Source organism: Lampris incognitus, chromosome 12 (assembly GCF_029633865.1).
Source record: "Lampris incognitus isolate fLamInc1 chromosome 12, fLamInc1.hap2, whole genome shotgun sequence".
In the NCBI taxonomy this organism is placed as follows: Eukaryota; Metazoa; Chordata; class Actinopteri; order Lampriformes; family Lampridae; genus Lampris; species Lampris incognitus.
This window is the reverse complement of record NC_079222.1, coordinates 45,488,133-45,508,738: the sequence shown is the minus strand read 5'-3', so window position 1 is coordinate 45,508,738 and position 20,606 is coordinate 45,488,133.

Here is a 20,606-nt window from a genome sequence, read left to right as displayed (position 1 = left end):
TGACTACTCTTCATCCTTTTATAAAGCAGTTTGACTGCTCTTCATCCTCTTATAAATCAGTTTGACTGCTCTTCACCCTCTTATAAAACCGTTTGACTGCTCTTCGTCCTCTTATAAAACAGTTTGACTGCTCTTCATCCTTTTATAAAGCAGTTTGACTGCTCTTCATCCTCTTATAAATCAGTTTGACTGTTCTTCATCCGATTGTAATTCAGTTTGACTGCTCTTCGTCCTCCTATAGAAGAGTTTGACTGCTCTTCGTCCGATCATTGACTGCTCTTCGTCCGATTATATATCAGTTTGACTGCTCTTCAGCCTTTTATAAAGCAGTTTGACTGCTCTTCATCCTCTTATAAATCAGTTTGACTGCTCTTCATCCTCTTATAAATCAGTTTGACTGCTCTTCAACCTCTTATAAAACAGTTGGACTGCTCTTCATCGTTTTATAATGCAGTTTGACTGCTCTTCATCCTCCTATAAAGCAGTTTGACTGCTCTTCGACCTCCTATAAACCAGTTTGACTGCGCTTCATCCTCCTATAGAACAGTTTGACTGCTCTTCGTCGGATTATAAATCAGTTTGACTGCTCTTCATCCTCTTATAAAATAGTTTGATTCCTCTTCATCCTCCTATAAACCAGTTTGACTGCGCTTCATCCTCGTATAGAACAGTTTGACTGCTCTTCATCCTTTTATAAAGCAGTTTGACTGCTCTTCATCCTCTTATAAATCAATTTGACTGCTCTTCATCCTCTTATAAATCAGTTTGACTGCTCTTCATCCGATTGTAATTCAGTTTGACTGCTCTTCGTCCTCCTATAGAAGAGTTTGACTGCTCTTCGTCCGATCATTGACTGCTCTTCGTCCGATTATATATCAGTTTGACTGCTCTTCAGCCTTTTATAAAGCAGTTTGACTGCTCTTCATCCTCTTATAAATCAGTTTGACTGCTCTTCATCCTCTTATAAATCAGTTTGACTGTTCTTCAACCTCTTATAAAACAGTTGGACTGCTCTTCATCGTTTTATAAGGCAGTTTGACTGCTCTTCATCCTTTTATAAAGCAGTTAGACTGCTCTTCATTCTCTTATAAAACAGTTTGACTGCTCTTCATCCTCTTGTAAAAAAGGTTGACTGCTCTTCATCCTTTTGTAAACCAGTCTGAATGCTCTACATCCTCGTGTAAAACAGTTTGACTGCGCTTCATCCTCCTATAGAAGAGTTTGACTGCTCTTCGTCCGATCATTGACTGCTCTTCGTCCGATTATATATCAGTTTGACTGCTCTTCAGCCTTTTATAAAGCAGTTTGACTGCTCTTCATTCTCTTATAAATCAGTTTGACTGCTCTTCGTCGGATTATAAAACAGTTGGACTGCTCTTCATCGTTTTATAAGGCAGTTTGACTGCTCTTCATCCTCCTATAAAGCAGTTTGACTGCTCCTCATCCTCCTATAAACCAGTTTGACTGCGCTTCATCCTCCTATAGAACAGTTTGACTGCTCTTCGTCGGATTATAAATCAGTTTGACTGCTCTTCATCCTCTTATAAAATAGTTTGACTGCTCTTCATCCTCCTATAAACCAGTTTGACTGCGCTTCATCCTCGTATAGAACAGTTTGACTGCTCTTCATCCTTTTATAAAGCGGTTTGACTGCTCTTCATCCTCTTGTAAAACAGGTTGACTGCTCTTCAACCTCTTGTAAAACAGTCTGACTGCTCTACATCCTCGTATAAAACAGTTTGACTGGTCTTCATCCTTTTATAAAGCAGTTTGACTGCTCTTCATCCTCTTATAAATCAGTTTGACTGCTCTTCGTCCGATTATAAATCAGTTTGACTGCGGTTCATCCGCTTATAAAACAGTTTGACTGCTCTTCATCCTTTTATAAATCGGTTTGACTGCTCTTCGTCCGATTACAAATCAGTTTGACTGCTCTTCGTCCGATTATAAATCAGTTTGACTGCTGTTCGTCCGCTTATAAAACAGTTTGACTGCTCTTCGTCCTCTTATTAAACAGTTTGACTGCTCTTCATCCTTTTATAAAGCAGTTTGACTGCTCTTCATCCTCTTATAAATCAGTTTGACTGCTCTTCATCCGATTGTAATTCAGTTTGACTGCTCTTCGTCCTCTTATAATACAGTTTGACTGCTCTTCATCCTTTTATAAAGCAGTTAGACTGCTCTTCATTCTCTTATAAAACAGTTTGACTGCTCTTCATCCTCTTGTAAAAAAGGTTGACTGCTCTTCATCCTCTTGTAAACCAGTCTGAATGCTCTACATCCTCGTGTAAAACAGTTTGACTGCGCTTCATCCTCCTATAGAAGAGTTTGACTGCTCTTCGTCCGATCATTGACTGCTCTTCGTCCGATTATATATCAGTTTGACTGCTCTTCAGCCTTTTATAAAGCAGTTTGACTGCTCTTCATCCTCTTATAAATCAGTTTGACTGCTCTTCGTCCTCTTATAAAACAGTTGGACTGCTCTTCATCGTTTTATAAGGCAGTTTGACTGCTCTTCATCCTCCTATAAAGCAGTTTGACTGCTCCTCATCCTCCTATAAACCAGTTTGACTGCGCTTCATCCTCGTATAGAACAGTTTGACTGCTCTTCATCCTTTTATAAAGCGGTTTGACTGCTCTTCATCCTCTTGTAAAACAGGTTGACTGCTCATCAACCTCTTGTAAAACAGTCTGACTGCTCTACATCCTCGTATAAAACAGTTTGACTGGTCTTCATCCTTTTATAAAGCAGTTTGACTGCTCTTCATCCTCTTATAAATCAATTTGACTGCTCTTCATCCTCTTATAAAACCGTTTGACTGCTCTTCGTCCGATTACAAATCAGTTTGACTGCTCTTCGTCCGATTATAAATCAGTTTGACTGCTGTTCGTCCGCTTATAAAACAGTTTGACTGCTCTTCGTCCTCTTATTAAACAGTTTGACTACTCTTCATCCTTTTATAAAGCAGTTTGACTGCTCTTCATCCTCTTATAAATCAGTTTGACTGCTCTTCACCCTCTTATAAAACCGTTTGACTGCTCTTCGTCCTCTTATAAAACAGTTTGACTGCTCTTCATCCTTTTATAAAGCAGTTTGACTGCTCTTCATCCTCTTATAAATCAGTTTGACTGCTCTTCATCCGATTGTAATTCAGTTTGACTGCTCTTCGTCTCCTATAGAAGAGTTTGACTGCTCTTCGTCCGATCATTGACTGCTCTTCGTCCGATTATATATCAGTTTGACTGCTCTTCAGCCTTTTATAAAGCAGTTTGACTGCTCTTCATCCTCTTATAAATCAGTTTGACTGCTCTTCATCCTCTTATAAATCAGTTTGACTGTTCTTCAACCTCTTATAAAACAGTTGGACTGCTCTTCATCGTTTTATAAGGCAGTTTGACTGCTCTTCATCCTCCTATAAAGCAGTTTGACTGCTCTTCGACCTCCTATAAACCAGTTTGACTGCGCTTCATCCTCCTATAGAACAGTTTGACTGCTCTTCGTCGGATTATAAATCAGTTTGACTGCTCTTCATCCTCTTATAAAATAGTTTGATTGCTCTTCATCCTCCTATAAACCAGTTTGACTGCGCTTCATCCTCGTATAGAACAGTTTGACTGCTCTTCATCCTTTTATAAAGCAGTTTGACTGCTCTTCATCCTCTTATAAATCAATTTGACTGCTCTTCATCCTCTTATAAAACCGTTTGACTGCTCTTCGTCCGATTATAAATCAGTTTGACTGCGGTTCATCCGCTTATAAAACAGTTTGACTGCTCTTCATCCTTTTATAAATCGGTTTGACTGCTCTTCGTCCGATTATAAATCAGTTTGACTGCTCTTCGTCCGATTATAAATCAGTTTGACTGCTGTTCGTCCGCTTATAAAACAGTTTGACTGCTCTTCGTCCTCTTATAAAACAGTTTGACTGCTCTTCATCCTTTTATAAAGCAGTTTGACTGCTCTTCATCCTCTTATAAATCAGTTTGACTGCTCTTCATCCGATTGTAATTCAGTTTGACTGCTCTTCGTCCTCTTATAATACAGTTTGACTGCTCTTCATCCTTTTATAAAGCAGTTAGACTGCTTTTCATTCTCTTATAAAACAGTTTGACTGCTCTTCATCCTCTTGTAAAAAAGGTTGACTGCTCTTCATCCTCTTGTAAACCAGTCTGAATGCTCTACATCCTCGTGTAAAACAGTTTGACTGCGCTTCATCCTCCTATAGAAGAGTTTGACTGCTCTTCGTCCGATCATTGACTGCTCTTCGTCCGATTATATATCAGTTTGACTGCTCTTCAGCCTTTTATAAAGCAGTTTGACTGCTCTTCATCCTCTTATAAATCAGTTTGACTGCTCTTCGTCCTCTTATAAAACAGTTGGACTGCTCTTCATCGTTTTATAAGGCAGTTTGACTGCTCTTCATCCTCCTATAAAGCAGTTTGACTGCTCCTCATCCTCCTATAAACCAGTTTGACTGCGCTTCATCCTCCTATAGAACAGTTTGACTGCTCTTCGTCGGATTATAAATCAGTTTGACTGCTCTTCATCCTCTTATAAAATAGTTTGACTGCTCTTCATCCTCCTATAAACCAGTTTGACTGCGCTTCATCCTCGTATAGAACAGTTTGACTGCTCTTCATCCTTTTATAAAGCGGTTTGACTGCTCTTCATCCTCTTGTAAAACAGGTTGACTGCTCATCAACCTCTTGTAAAACAGTCTGACTGCTCTACATCCTCGTATAAAACAGTTTGACTGGTCTTCATCCTTTTATAAAGCAGTTTGACTGCTCTTCATCCTCTTATAAATCAATTTGACTGCTCTTCATCCTCTTATAAAACCGTTTGACTGCTCTTCGTCCGATTACAAATCAGTTTGACTGCTCTTCGTCCGATTATAAATCAGTTTGACTGCTGTTCGTCCGCTTATAAAACAGTTTGACTGCTCTTCGTCCTCTTATTAAACAGTTTGACTACTCTTCATCCTTTTATAAAGCAGTTTGACTGCTCTTCATCCTCTTATAAATCAGTTTGACTGCTCTTCACCCTCTTATAAAACCGTTTGACTGCTCTTCGTCCTCTTATAAAACAGTTTGACTGCTCTTCATCCTTTTATAAAGCAGTTTGACTGCTCTTCATCCTCTTATAAATCAGTTTGACTGTTCTTCATCCGATTGTAATTCAGTTTGACTGCTCTTCGTCCTCCTATAGAAGAGTTTGACTGCTCTTCGTCCGATCATTGACTGCTCTTCGTCCGATTATATATCAGTTTGACTGCTCTTCAGCCTTTTATAAAGCAGTTTGACTGCTCTTCATCCTCTTATAAATCAGTTTGACTGCTCTTCATCCTCTTATAAATCAGTTTGACTGCTCTTCAACCTCTTATAAAACAGTTGGACTGCTCTTCATCGTTTTATAAGGCAGTTTGACTGCTCTTCATCCTCCTATAAAGCAGTTTGACTGCTCTTCGACCTCCTATAAACCAGTTTGACTGCGCTTCATCCTCCTATAGAACAGTTTGACTGCTCTTCGTCGGATTATAAATCAGTTTGACTGCTCGCATTCCTCTTATAAAATAGTTTGATTGCTCTTCATCCTCCTATAAACCAGTTTGACTGCGCTTCATCCTCGTATAGAACAGTTTGACTGCTCTTCATCCTTTTATAAAGCAGTTTGACTGCTCTTCATCCTCTTATAAATCAATTTGACTGCTCTTCATCCTCTTATAAAACCGTTTGACTGCTCTTCGTCCGATTATAAATCAGTTTGACTGCTCTTCGTCCGATTATAAATCAGTTTGACTGCTCTTCGTCCTCTTATAAAACAGTTTGACTGCTCTTCATCCTTTTCTAAAGCAGTTTGACTGCTCTTCATCCTCTTATAAATCTGTTTGACTGCTCTTCATCCGATTATAAATAATTTTGACTGCTCTTCGTCCTTTTATAAAACAGTAGACTGCTCTTCATCCTTTTATAAAGCGGTTTGACTGCTCTTCATCCTCTTATAAAACAGTTTGACTGCTCTTCATCCTCTTTTAAAACAGGTTGACTGCTCTTCGTCCGATTATAAATCAGTTTGACTGCTCTTCATCCTCTTATAAATCAGTTTGACTGCTCTTCGTCCGCTTATAAAACAGTTTGACTGCTCTTCATTCTCTTGTAAAACAGTCTGACTGCTCTACATCTCGTATAAAACAGTTTGACTGCTCTTCATCCTTTTATAAAGCAGTTTGACTGCTCTTCATCCTCTTATAAATCAATTTGACTGCTCTTCATCCTCTTATAAAATAGTTTGAGTGCTCTTCATCCTCCTATAAACCAGTTTGACTGCGCTTCATCCTCGTATAGAACAGTTTGACTGCTCTTCATCCTTTTATAAAGCGGTTTGACTGCTCTTCATCCTCTTGTAAAACAGGTTGACTGCTCTTCAACCTCTTGTAAAACAGTCTGACTGCTCTACATCCTCGTATAAAACAGTTTGACTGGTCTTCATCCTTTTATAAAGCAGTTTGACTGCTCTTCATCCTCTTATAAATCAATTTGACTGCTCTTCATCCTCTTATAAAACCGTTTGACTGCTCTTCGTCCGATTACAAATCAGTTTGACTGCTCTTCGTCCGATTATAAATCAGTTTGACTGCTGTTCGTCCGCTTATAAAACAGTTTGACTGCTCTTCGTCCTCTTATTAAACAGTTTGACTACTCTTCATCCTTTTATAAAGCAGTTTGACTGCTCTTCATCCTCTTATAAATCAGTTTGACTGCTCTTCACCCTCTTATAAAACCGTTTGACTGCTCTTCGTCCTCTTATAAAACAGTTTGACTGCTCTTCATCCTTTTATAAAGCAGTTTGACTGCTCTTCATCCTCTTATAAATCAGTTTGACTGCTCTTCATCCGATTGTAATTCAGTTTGACTGCTCTTCGTCCTCCTATAGAAGAGTTTGACTGCTCTTCGTCCGATCATTGACTGCTCTTCGTCCTTTATTAAACAGTTTGACTACTCTTCATCCTTTTATAAAGCAGTTTGACTGCTCTTCATCCTCTTATAAATCAGTTTGACTGCTCTTCATCCGATTATAATTCAGTTTGACTGCTCTTCGTCCTCCTATATAACAGTTTGACTGCTCTTCGTCCGATTATTGACTGCTGTTCATCCGATTATAAATCAGTTTGACTGCTCTTCATCCTTTTATAAAGCAGTTTGACTGCTCTTCATCCTCTTTTAAATCAGTTTGACTGCTCTTCATCCTCTTATAAATCAGTTTGACTGCTCTTCGTCCTCTTAAAAAACAGTTTGACTGCTCTTCATCGTTTTATAAAGCAGTTTGACTGCTCTTCATCTTCTTATAAAGCAGTTTGACTGCTCTTCATCCTCATATAAACCAGTTTGACTGCGCTTCATCCTCCTATAGAACAGTTTGACTGCTCTTCATCCTCTTATAAAGCAGTTTGACTGCTCTTCATCCTCTTATAAATCAGTTTGACTGCTCTTCGTCCGATTATAAATCAGTTTGACTGCGGTTCATCCGCTTATAAAACAGTTTGACTGCTCTTCATCCTCTTATAAATCAGTTTGACTGCTCTTCATCCTCTTATAAATCAGTTTGACTGCTCTTCGTCCTCTTATAAAACAGTTTGACTGCTCTTCATCCTTTTATAAAGCAGTTTGACTGCTCTTCATCCTCTTATAAATCAATTTGACTGCTCTTCATCCTCTTATAAAACCGTTTGACTGCTCTTCGTCCTATTATAAATCAGTTTGACTGCTCTTCGTCCGATTATAAATCAGTTTGACTGCTCTTCATCCTCTTATAAATCAATTTGACTGCTCTTCATCCTCTTAAAAAAACCGTTTGACTGCTCTTCATCCTCTTATAAATCAATTTGACTGCTCTTCATCCTATCATAAAACCGTTTGACTGCTCTTCGTCCGATTATAAATCAGTTTGACTGCTCTTCGTCCGATTATAAATCAGTTTGACTGCTGTTCGTCCGCTTAATAAACAGTTTGACTGCTCTTCATCCTTTTATAAAGCAGTTTGACTGCTCTTCATCCTCTTATAAATCAGTTTGACTGCTCTTCATCCGATTATAATTCAGTTTGACTGCTCTTCGACCTCCTATATAACAGTTTGACTGCTCTTCGTCCGATTATTGACTGCTGTTCATCCGATTATAAATCAGTTTGACTGCTCTTCGTCCGCTTATAAAACAGTTTGACTGCTCTTCATTCTCTTGTAAAACAGTCTGACTGCTCTACATCTCGTATAAAACAGTTTGACTGCTCTTCATCCTTTTATAAAGCAGTTTGACTGCTCTTCATCCTTTTATAAAATAGTTTGACTGCTCTTCATTCTCTTATAAATCAATTTGACTGCTCTTCATCCTCTTATAAAACCGTTTGACTGCTCTTCGTCCGATTATAAATCAGTTTGACTGCTCTTTGTCCGATTATAAATCAGTTTGACTGCTGTTCATACGCTTATAAAACAGTTTGACTGCTCTTCATCCTTTTATAAAGCAGTTTGACTGCTCTTCATCCTCCTATAAATCAGTTTGACTGCTCTTCATCCTCTTATAAATCAGTTTGACTGCTCTTCATCCTCTTATAAATCAGTTTGACTGCTCTTCGTCCGCTTATAAAACAGTTTGACTGCTCTTCATCCTCTTATAAAACAGTTTGACTGCTCTTCATCCTCTTGTAAAACAGGTTGACTGCTCTTCATCCTTTTATAAAGCAGTTTGACTGCTCTTCATTCTCTTATAAATCAATTTGACTGCTCTTCATCCTCTTATAAAACCGTTTGACTGCTCTTCGTCCGATTATAAATCAGTTTGACTGCTCTTCATCCTTTTATAAAGCATTTTGACTGCTCTTCATCCTCCTATAAAGCAGTTTGACTGCTCTTCATCCTCCTATAAACCAGTTTGACTGCGCTTCATCCTCCTATAGAACAGTTTGACTGCTCTTCGTCCGATTATAAATCAGTTTGACTGCTCTTCATCCTCTTATAAAACAGTTTGACTGCTCTTCATCCTCCTATAAACCAGTTTGACTGCGCTTCATCCTCGTATAGAACAGTTTGACTGCTCTTCGTCCGATTATAAATCAGTTTGACTGCTCTTCGTCCTCTTATAAAACAGTTTGACTGCTCTTCATACTTTTCTAAAGCAGTTTGACTGCTCTTCATCCTCTTATAAATCTGTTTGACTGCTCTTCATCCGATTATAAATAATTTTGACTGCTCTTCGTCCTCTTATAAAACAGTAGACTGCTCTTCATCCTTTTATAAAGCGGTTTGACTGCTCTTCATCCTCTTATAAAACAGTTTGACTGCTCTTCATCCTCTTGTAAAACAGGTTGACTGCTCTTCGTCCGATTATAAATCAGTTTGACTGCTCTTCATCCTCTTATAAATCAGTTTGACTGCTCTTCGTCCGCTTATAAAACAGTTTGACTGCTCTTCATTCTCTTGTAAAACAGTTTGACTGATCTACATCTCGTATAAAACAGTTTGACTGCTCTTCATCCTTTTATAAAGCAGTTTGACTGCTCTTCATCCTCTTTTAAATCAATTTGACTGCTCTTCATCCTCTTATAAAACCGTTTGACTGCTCTTCGTCCGATTATAAATCAGTTTGACTGCTCTTCGTCCGATTATAAATCAGTTTGACTGCTGTTCGTCCGCTTATAAAACAGTTTGACTGCTCTTCATCCTCCTATAAATCAGTTTGACTGCTCTTCATCCTCTTATAAATCAGTTTGACTGCTCTTCATCCTCTTATAAATCAGTTTGACTGCTCTTCGTCCGCTTATAAAACAGTTTGACTGCTCTTCATCCTCTTATAAAACAGTTTGACTGCTCTTCATCCTCTTGTAAAACAGGTTGACTGCTCTTCATCCTTTTATAAAGCAGTTTGACTGCTCTTCATTCTCTTATAAATCAATTTGACTGCTCTTCATCCTCTTATAAAACCGTTTGACTGCTCTTCGTCCGATTATAAATCAGTTTGACTGCTCTTCATCCTTTTATAAAGCATTTTGACTGCTCTTCATCCTCTTGTAAAACAGGTTGACTGCTCTTCAACCTCTTGTAAAACAGTCTGACTGCTCTATATCCTCGTATAAAACAGTTTGACTGGTCTTCATCCTTTTATAAAGCAGTTTGACTGCTCTTCATCCTCTTATAAATCAATTTGACTGCTCTTCATCCTCTTATAAAACCGTTTGACTGCTCTTCGTCCGATTACAAATCAGTTTGACTGCTCTTCGTCCGATTATAAATCAGTTTGACTGCTGTTCGTCCGCTTATAAAACAGTTTGACTGCTCTTCGTCTTTTATTAAACAGTTTGACTACTCTTCATCCTTTTATAAAGCAGTTTTACTGCTCTTCATCCTCTTATAAATCAGTTTGACTGCTCTTCATCCGATTATAATTCAGTTTGACTGCTCTTCGTCCTCCTATATAACAGTTTGACTGCTCTTCGTCCGATTATTGACTGCTGTTCATCCGATTATAAATCAGTTTGACTGCTCTTCATCCTTTTATAAAGCAGTTTGACTGCTCTTCATCCTCTTTTAAATCAGTTTGACTGCTCTTCATCCTCTTATAAATCAGTTTGACTGCTCTTCGTCCTCTTATAAAACAGTTTGACTGCTCTTCATCGTTTTATAAAGCAGTTTGACTGCTCTTCATCTTCTTATAAAGCAGTTTGACTGCTCTTCATCCTCATATAAACCAGTTTGACTGCGCTTCATCCTCCTATAGAACAGTTTGACTGCTGTTCGTCCTCTTATAAAGCAGTTTGACTGCTCTTCATCCTCTTATAAATCAGTTTGACTGCTCTTCGTCCGATTATAAATCAGTTTGACTGCGGTTCATCCGCTTATAAAACAGTTTGACTGCTCTTCATCCTCTTATAAATCAGTTTGACTGCTCTTCATCCTCTTATAAATCAGTTTGACTGCTCTTCGTCCTCTTATAAAACAGTTTGACTGCTCTTCATCCTTTTATAAAGCAGTTTGACTGCTCTTCATCCTCTTATAAATCAATTTGACTGCTCTTCATCCTCTTATAAAACCGTTTGACTGCTCTTCGTCCTATTATAAATCAGTTTGACTGCTCTTCGTCCGATTATAAATCAGTTTGACTGCTCTTCATTTTCTTATAAATCAATTTGACTGCTCTTCATCCTCTTAAAAAAACCGTTTGACTGCTCTTCATCCTCTTATAAATCAATTTGACTGCTCTTCATCCTATCATAAAACCGTTTGACTGCTCTTCGTCCGATTATAAATCAGTTTGACTGCTCTTCGTCCGATTATAAATCAGTTTGACTGCTGTTCGTCCGCTTAATAAACAGTTTGACTGCTCTTCATCCTTTTATAAAGCAGTTTGACTGCTCTTCATCCTCTTATAAATCAGTTTGACTGCTCTTCATCCGATTATAATTCAGTTTGACTGCTCTTCGACCTCCTATATAACAGTTTGACTGCTCTTCGTCCGATTATTGACTGCTGTTCATCCGATTATAAATCAGTTTGACTGCTCTTCATCCTTTTATAAAACAGTTTGACTGCTCTTCATCCTCTTATAAATCAATTTGACTGCTCTTCATCCTCTTATAAAACCGTTTGACTGCTCTTCGTCCTATTATAAATCAGTTTGACTGCTCTTCGTCCGATTATAAATCAGTTGGACTGCTCTTCATCCTCTTATAAATCAATTTGACTGCTCTTCATCCTCTTATAAAACCGTTTGACTGCTCTTCGTCATATTATAAATCAGTTTGACTGCTCTTCGTCCGATTATAAATCAGTTTGACTGCTCTTCATCCTCTTATAAATCAATTTGACTGCTCTTCATCCTCTTAAAAAAACCGTTTGACTGCTCTTCATCCTCTTATAAATCAATTTGACTGCTCTTCATCCTATCATAAAACCGTTTGACTGCTCTTCGTCCGATTATAAATCAGTTTGACTGCTCTTCGTCCGATTATAAATCAGTTTGACTGCTGTTCGTCCGCTTAATAAACAGTTTGACTGCTCTTCATCCTTTTATAAAGCAGTTTGACTGCTCTTCATCCTCTTATAAATCAGTTTGACTGCTCTTCATCCGATTATAATTCAGTTTGACTGCTCTTCGACCTCCTATATAACAGTTTGACTGCTCTTCGTCCGATTATTGACTGCTGTTCATCCGATTATAAATCAGTTTGACTGCTCTTCGTCCGCTTATAAAACAGTTTGACTGCTCTTCATTCTCTTGTAAAACAGTCTGACTGCTCTACATCTCGTATAAAACAGTTTGACTGCTCTTCATCCTTTTATAAAGCAGTTTGACTGCCCTTCATCCTTTTATAAAATAGTTTGACTGCTCTTCATTCTCTTATAAATCAATTTGACTGCTCTTCATCCTCTTATAAAACCGTTTGACTGCTCTTCGTCGGATTATAAATCAGTTTGACTGCTCTTTGTCCGATTATAAATCAGTTTGACTGCTCTTCATACGCTTATAAAACAGTTTGACTGCTCTTCATCCTTTTATAAAGCAGTTTGACTGCTCTTCATCCTCCTATAAATCAGTTTGACTGCTCTTCATCCTCTTATAAATCAGTTTGACTGCTCTTCATCCTCTTATAAATCAGTTTGACTGCTCTTCGTCCGCTTATAAAACAGTTTGACTGCTCTTCATCCTTTTATAAAGCAGTTTGACTGCTCTTCATTCTCTTATAAATCAATTTGACTGCTCTTCATCCTCTTATAAAACCGTTTGACTGCTCTTCGTCCGATTATAAATCAGTTTGACTGCTCTTCATCCTTTTATAAAGCATTTTGACTGCTCTTCATCCTCCTATAAAGCAGTTTGACTGCTCTTCATCCTCCTATAAACCAGTTTGACTGCGCTTCATCCTCCTATAGAACAGTTTGACTGCTCTTCGTCCGATTATAAATCAGTTTGACTGCTCTTCATCCTCTTATAAAACAGTTTGACTGCTCTTCATCCTCCTATAAACCAGTTTGACTGCGCTTCATCCTCATATAGAACAGTTTGACTGCTCTTCGTCCGATTATAAATCAGTTTGACTGCTCTTCGTCCTCTTATAAAACAGTTTGACTGCTCTTCATACTTTTCTAAAGCAGTTTGACTGCTCTTCATCCTCTTATAAATCTGTTTGACTGCTCTTCATCCGATTATAAATAATTTTGACTGCTCTTCGTCCTCTTATAAAACAGTAGACTGCTCTTCATCCTTTTATAAAGCGGTTTGACTGCTCTTCATCCTCTTATAAAACAGTTTGACTGCTCTTCATCCTCTTGTAAAACAGGTTGACTGCTCTTCGTCCGATTATAAATCAGTTTGACTGCTCTTCATCCTCTTATAAATCAGGTTGACTGCTCTTCGTCCGCTTATAAAACAGTTTGACTGCTCTTCATTCTCTTGTAAAACAGTTTGACTGATCTACATCTCGTATAAAACAGTTTGACTGCTCTTCATCCTTTTATAAAGCAGTTTGACTGCTCTTCATCCTCTTTTAAATCAATTTGACTGCTCTTCATCCTCTTATAAAACCGTTTGACTGCTCTTCGTCCGATTATAAATCAGTTTGACTGCTCTTCGTCCGATTATAAATCAGTTTGACTGCTGTTCGTCCGCTTATAAAACAGTTTGACTGCTCTTCATCCTCCTATAAATCAGTTTGACTGCTCTTCATCCTCTTATAAATCAGTTTGACTGCTCTTCATCCTCTTATAAAACAGTTTGACTGCTCTTCGTCCGCTTATAAAACAGTTTGACTGCTCTTCATCCTCTTATAAAACAGTTTGACTGCTCTTCATCCTCTTGTAAAACAGGTTGACTGCTCTTCATCCTTTTATAAAGCAGTTTGACTGCTCTTCATTCTCTTATAAATCAATTTGACTGCTCTTCATCCTCTTATAAAACCGTTTGACTGCTCTTCGTCCGATTATAAATCAGTTTGACTGCTCTTCATCCTTTTATAAAGCATTTTGACTGCTCTTCATCCTCTTGTAAAACAGGTTGACTGCTCTTCAACCTCTTGTAAAACAGTCTGACTGCTCTACATCCTCGTATAAAACAGTTTGACTGGTCTTCATCCTTTTATAAAGCAGTTTGACTGCTCTTCATCCTCTTATAAATCAATTTGACTGCTCTTCATCCTCTTATAAAACCGTTTGACTGCTCTTCGTCCGATTACAAATCAGTTTGACTGCTCTTCGTCCGATTATAAATCAGTTTGACTGCTGTTCGTCCGCTTATAAAACAGTTTGACTGCTCTTCGTCTTTTATTAAACAGTTTGACTACTCTTCATCCTTTTATAAAGCAGTTTGACTGCTCTTCATCCTCTTATAAATCAGTTTGACTGCTCTTCATCCGATTATAATTCAGTTTGACTGCTCTTCGTCCTACTATATAACAGTTTGACTGCTCTTCGTCCGATTATTGACTGCTGTTCATCCGATTATAAATCAGTTTGACTGCTCTTCATCCTTTTATAAAGCAGTTTGACTGCTCTTCATCCTCTTTTAAATCAGTTTGACTGCTCTTCATCCTCTTATAAATCAGTTTGACTGCTCTTCGTCCTCTTATAAAACAGTTTGACTGCTCTTCATCGTTTTATAAAGCAGTTTGACTGCTCTTCATCTTCTTATAAAGCAGTTTGACTGCTCTTCATCCTCATATAAACCAGTTTGACTGCGCTTCATCCTCCTATAGAACAGTTTGACTGCTCTTCATCCTCTTATAAAGCAGTTTGACTGCTCTTCATCCTCTTATAAATCAGTTTGACTGCTCTTCGTCCGATTATAAATCAGTTTGACTGCGGTTCATCCGCTTATAAAACAGTTTGACTGCTCTTCATCCTCTTATAAATCAGTTTGACTGCTCTTCATCCTCTTATAAATCAGTTTGACTGCTCTTCGTCCTCTTATAAAACAGTTTGACTGCTCTTCATCCTTTTATAAAGCAGTTTGACTGCTCTTCATCCTCTTATAAATCAATTTGACTGCTCTTCATCCTCTTATAAAACCGTTTGACTGCTCTTCGTCCTATTATAAATCAGTTTGACTGCTCTTCGTCCGATTATAAATCAGTTTGACTGCTCTTCATTTTCTTATAAATCAATTTGACTGCTCTTCATCCTCTTAAAAAAACCGTTTGACTGCTCTTCATCCTCTTATAAATCAATTTGACTGCTCTTCATCCTATCATAAAACCGATTGACTGCTCTTCGTCCGATTATAAATCAGTTTGACTGCTCTTCGTCCGATTATAAATCAGTTTGACTGCTGTTCGTCCGCTTAATAAACAGTTTGACTGCTCTTCATCCTTTTATGAAGCAGTTTGACTGCTCTTCATCCTCTTATAAATCAGTTTGACTGCTCTTCATCCGATTATAATTCAGTTTGACTGCTCTTCGACCTCCTATATAACAGTTTGACTGCTCTTCGTCCGATTATTGACTGCTGTTCATCCGATTATAAATCAGTTTGACTGCTCTTCGTCCTCTTATAAAACAGTTTGACTGCTCTTCATCCTTTTATAAAGCAGTTTGACTGCTCTTCATCCTCTTATAAATCTGTTTGACTGCTCTTCATCCGATTATAAATCATTTTGACTGCTCTTCGTCCTCTTATAAAACTGTTTGACTGCTCTTCGTCCGCTTATAAAACAGTTTGACTGCTCTTCATCCTTTTATAAAGCAGTTTGACTGCTCTTCATCCTCTTATAAATCAGTTTGACTGCTCTTCATCCTCTTATAAAACAGTTTGATTGCTCTTCAACCTCTTGTAAAACATGTTGACTGCTATTCATCCTCTTGTAAACCAGTCTGACTGCTCTATACCCTCGTGTAAAACAGTTTGACTGCGCTTCATCCTCCTTTATAACAGTTTGACTGCTCTTCGTCCGATTATTGACTGCTCTTCATCCGATTATAAATCAGTTTGACTGCTCTTCATCCTTTTGTAAAGCAGTTTGACTGCTCTTCATCCTCCTATAAAGCAGTTTGACTGCTCTTCATCCTCCTATAAACCAGTTTGACTGCGCTTCATCGTCCTATAGAACAGTTTGACTGCTCCTCGTCCTATTATAAATCAGTTTGACTGCTCTTCATCCTCTTATAAAGCAGGTTGACTGCTCTTCATCCACCTATAAACCACTTTGACTGCGCTTCATCCTCCTATAGAACAGTTTGACTGCTCTTCGTCGGATTATAAATCAGTTTGACTGCTCTTCATCCTCTTATAAAGCAGTTTGACTGCTCTTCATCCTCTTATAAATCAGTTTGACTGCTCTTCATCCGATTATAAATCATTTTGACTGCTCTTCGTCCTCTTATAAAACAGTTTGACTGCTCTTCATCCTTTTATAAAGCGGTTTCACTGCTCTTCATCCTCTGATAAAACAGTTTGACTGCTCTTCATCCTCTTGTAAAACAGGTTGACTGCTCTTCATCCTCTTTTAAAACAATCTGACTGCTCTACATCCTCGTATAAAACAGTTTGACTGCTCTTCATCCTTTTATAAAGCGGTTTGACTGCTCTTCATCCTCTTATAAATCAATTTGACTGCTCCTCATTGTCTTATAAAACCTTTTGACTGCTCTTCGTCCGATTATAAAACAGTTTGACTGCTCTTCGTCAGATTATAAATCAGTTTGACTGCTCTTCATCCTCTTGTAAAACAGGTTGACTGCTCTTCATCCTTTTATAAAGCAGTTTGACTGCTCTTCATTCTCTTATAAATCAATTTGACTGCTCTTCATCCTCTTATAAAACCGTTTGACTGCTCTTCGTCCGATTATAAATCAGTTTGACTGCTCTTCGTCCGATTATAAATCAGTTTGACTGCTCTTCATACGCTTATAAAACAGTTTGACTGCTCTTCATCCTTTTATAAAGCAGTTTGACTGCTCCTCATCCTCTTATAAAACCGTTTGACTGCTCTTCGTCCGATTATAAATCAGTTTGACTGCTCTTCGTCCGATTATAAATCAGTTTGACTGCTCTTCGTCCTCTTATAAAACAGTTTGACTGCTCTTCATCCTTTTCTAAAGCAGTTTGACTGCTCTTCATCCTCTTATAAATCTGTTTGACTGCTCTTCATCCGATTATAAATAATTTTGACTGCTCTTCGTCCTTTTATAAAACAGTAGACTGCTCTTCATCCTTTTATAAAGCGGTTTGACTGCTCTTCATCCTCTTAGAAAACAGTTTGACTGCTCTTCATCCTCTTGTAAAACAGGTTGACTGCTCTTCGTCCTCTTATAAATCAATTTGACTGCTCTTCATCCTCTTATAAATCAGTTTGACTGCTCTTCGTCCGCTTATAAAACAGTTTGACTGCTCTTCATTCTCTTGTAAAACAGTCTGACTGCTCTACATCTCGTAAAAAACAGTTTGACTGCTCTTCATCCTTTTATAAAGCAGTTTGACTGCTCTTCATCCTCTTATAAATCAATTTGACTGCTCTTCATCCTCTTATAAAACCGTTTGACTGCTCTTCGTCTGATTATAAGTCAGTTCGCTGCTCTTCGTCCGATTATAAATCAGTTTGACTGATGTTCGTCCGCTTATAAAACAGTTTGACTGCTCTTCGTCCTCTTATAAAAACGTTTGACTGCTCTTTATCCTTTTATAAAGCAGTTTGACTGCTCTTCATCCTCTTAAAAATCAGTTTGACTGCTCTTCATCCGATTGTAATTCAGTTGTACTGCTCTTCGTCCTCTTATAATACAGTTTGACTGCTCTTCATCCTTTTATAAAGCAGTTAGACTGCTCTTCATTCTCTTATAAAACAGTTTGACTGCTCTTCATCCTCCTATAGAACAGTTTGACTGCTCTTCGTCGGATTATAAATCAGTTTGACTGCTCTTCATCCTCTTATAAAATAGTTTGACTGCTCTTCATCCTCCTATAAACCAGTTTGACTGCGCTTCATCCTCGTATAGAACAGTTTGACTGCTCTTCATCCTCTTATAAATCAGTTTGACTGCTCTTCATCCGATTGTAATTCAGTTTGACTGCTCTTCGTCCTCTTATAATACAGTTTGACTGCTCTTCATCCTTTTATAAAGCAGTTAGACTGCTCTTCATTCTCTTATAAAACAGTTTGACTGCTCTTCATCCTCTTGTAAAAAAGGTTGACTGCTCTTCATCCTCTTGTAAACCAGTCTGAATAATCTACATCCTCGTGTAAAACAGTTTGACTGCGCTTCATCCTCCTATAGAAGAGTTTGACTGCTCTTCGTCCGATCATTGACTGCTCTTCGTCCGATTATATATCAGTTTGACTGCTCTTCAGCCTTTTATAAAGCAGTTTGACTGCTCTTCATCCTCTTATAAATCAGTTTGACTGCTCTTCGTCCTCTTATAAAACAGTTGGACTGCTCTTCATCGTTTTATAAGGCAGTTTGACTGCTCTTCATCCTCCTATAAAGCAGTTTGACTGCTCCTCATCCTCCTATAAACCAGTTTGACTGCGCTTCATCCTCCTATAGAACAGTTTGACTGCTCTTCGTCGGATTATAAATCAGTTTGACTGCTCTTCATCCTCTTATAAAATAGTTTGACTGCTCTTCATCCTCCTATAAACCAGTTTGACTGCTCTACATCCTCGTATAAAACAGTTTGACTGGTCTTCATCCTTTTATAAAGCAGTTTGACTGCTCTTCATCCTCTTATAAATCAATTTGACTGCTCTTCATCCTCTTATAAAACCGTTTGACTGCTCTTCGTCCGATTACAAATCAGTTTGACTGCTCTTCGTCCGATTATAAATCAGTTTGACTGCTGTTCGTCCGCTTATAAAACAGTTTGACTGCTCTTCGTCCTCTTATTAAACAGTTTGACTACTCTTCATCCTTTTATAAAGCAGTTTGACTGCTCTTCATCCTCTTATAAATCAGTTTGACTGCTCTTCACCCTCTTATAAAACCGTTTGACTGCTCTTCGTCCTCTTATAAAACAGTTTGACTGCTCTTCATCCTTTTATAAAGCAGTTTGACTGCTCTTCATCCTCTTATAAATCAGTTTGACTGCTCTTCATCCGATTGTAATTCAGTTTGACTGCTCTTCGTCCTCCTATAGAAGAGTTTGACTGCTCTTCGTCCGATCATTGACTGCTCTTCGTCCGATTATATATCAGTTTGACTGCTCTTCAGCCTTTTATAAAGCAGTTTGACTGCTCTTCATCCTCTTATAAATCAGTTTGACTGCTCTTCATCCTCTTATAAATCAGTTTGACTGCTCTTCAACCTCTTATAAAACAGTTGGACTGCTCTTCATCGTTTTATAAGGCAGTTTGACTGCTCTTCATCCTCCTATAAAGCAGTTTGACTGCTCTTCGACCTCCTATAAACCAGTTTGACTGCGCTTCATCCTCCTATAGAACAGTTTGACTGCTCTTCGTCGGATTATAAATCAGTTTGACTGCTCTTCATCCTCTTATAAAATAGTTTGATTGCTCTTCATCCTCCTATAAACCAGTTTGACTGCGCTTCATCCTCGTATAGAACAGTTTGACTGCTCTTCATCCTTTTATAAAGCAGTTTGACTGCTCTTCATCCTCTTATAAATCAATTTGACTGCTCTTCATCCTCTTATAAAACCGTTTGACTGCTCTTCGTCCGATTATAAATCAGTTTGACTGCTCTTCGTCCGATTATAAATCAGTTTGACTGCTTTTCGTCCTCTTATAAAACAGTTTGACTGCTCTTCATCCTTTTCTAAAGCAGTTTGACTGCTCTTCATCCTCTTATAAATCTGTTTGACTGCTCTTCATCCGATTATAAATAATTTTGACTGCTCTTCGTCCTTTTATAAAACAGTAGACTGCTCTTCATCCTTTTATAAAGCGGTTTGACTGCTCTTCATCCTCTTATAAAACAGTTTGACTGCTCTTCATCCTCTTGTAAAACAGGTTGACTGCTCTTCGTCCGATTATAAATCAGTTTGACTGCTCTTCATCCTCTTATAAATCAGTTTGACTGCTCTTCGTCCGCTTATAAAACAGTTTGACTGCTCTTCATTCTCTTGTAAAACAGTCTGACTGCTCTACATCTCGTATAAAACAGTTTGACTGCTCTTCATCCTTTTATAAAGCAGTTTGACTGCTCTTCATCCTCTTATAAATCAATTTGACTGCTCTTCATCCTCCTATAGAACAGTTTGACTGCTCTTCGTCGGATTATAAATCAGTTTGACTGCTCTTCATCCTCTTATAAAGCAGTTTGACTGCTCTTCATCCTCTTATAAATCAGTTTGACTGCTCTTCATCCGATTATAAATCATTTTGACTGCTCTTCGTCCTCTTATAAAACAGTTTGACTGCTCTTCATCCTTTTATAAAGCGGTTTCACTGCTCTTCATCCTCTGATAAAACAGTTTGACTGCTCTTCATCCTCTTGTAAAACAGGTTGACTGCTCTTCATCCTCTTTTAAAACAATCTGACTGCTCTACATCCTCGTATAAAACAGTTTGACTGCTCTTCATCCTTTTATAAAGCGGTTTGACTGCTCTTCATCCTCTTATAAATCAATTTGACTGCTCTTCATTGTCTTATAAAACCTTTTGACTGCTCTT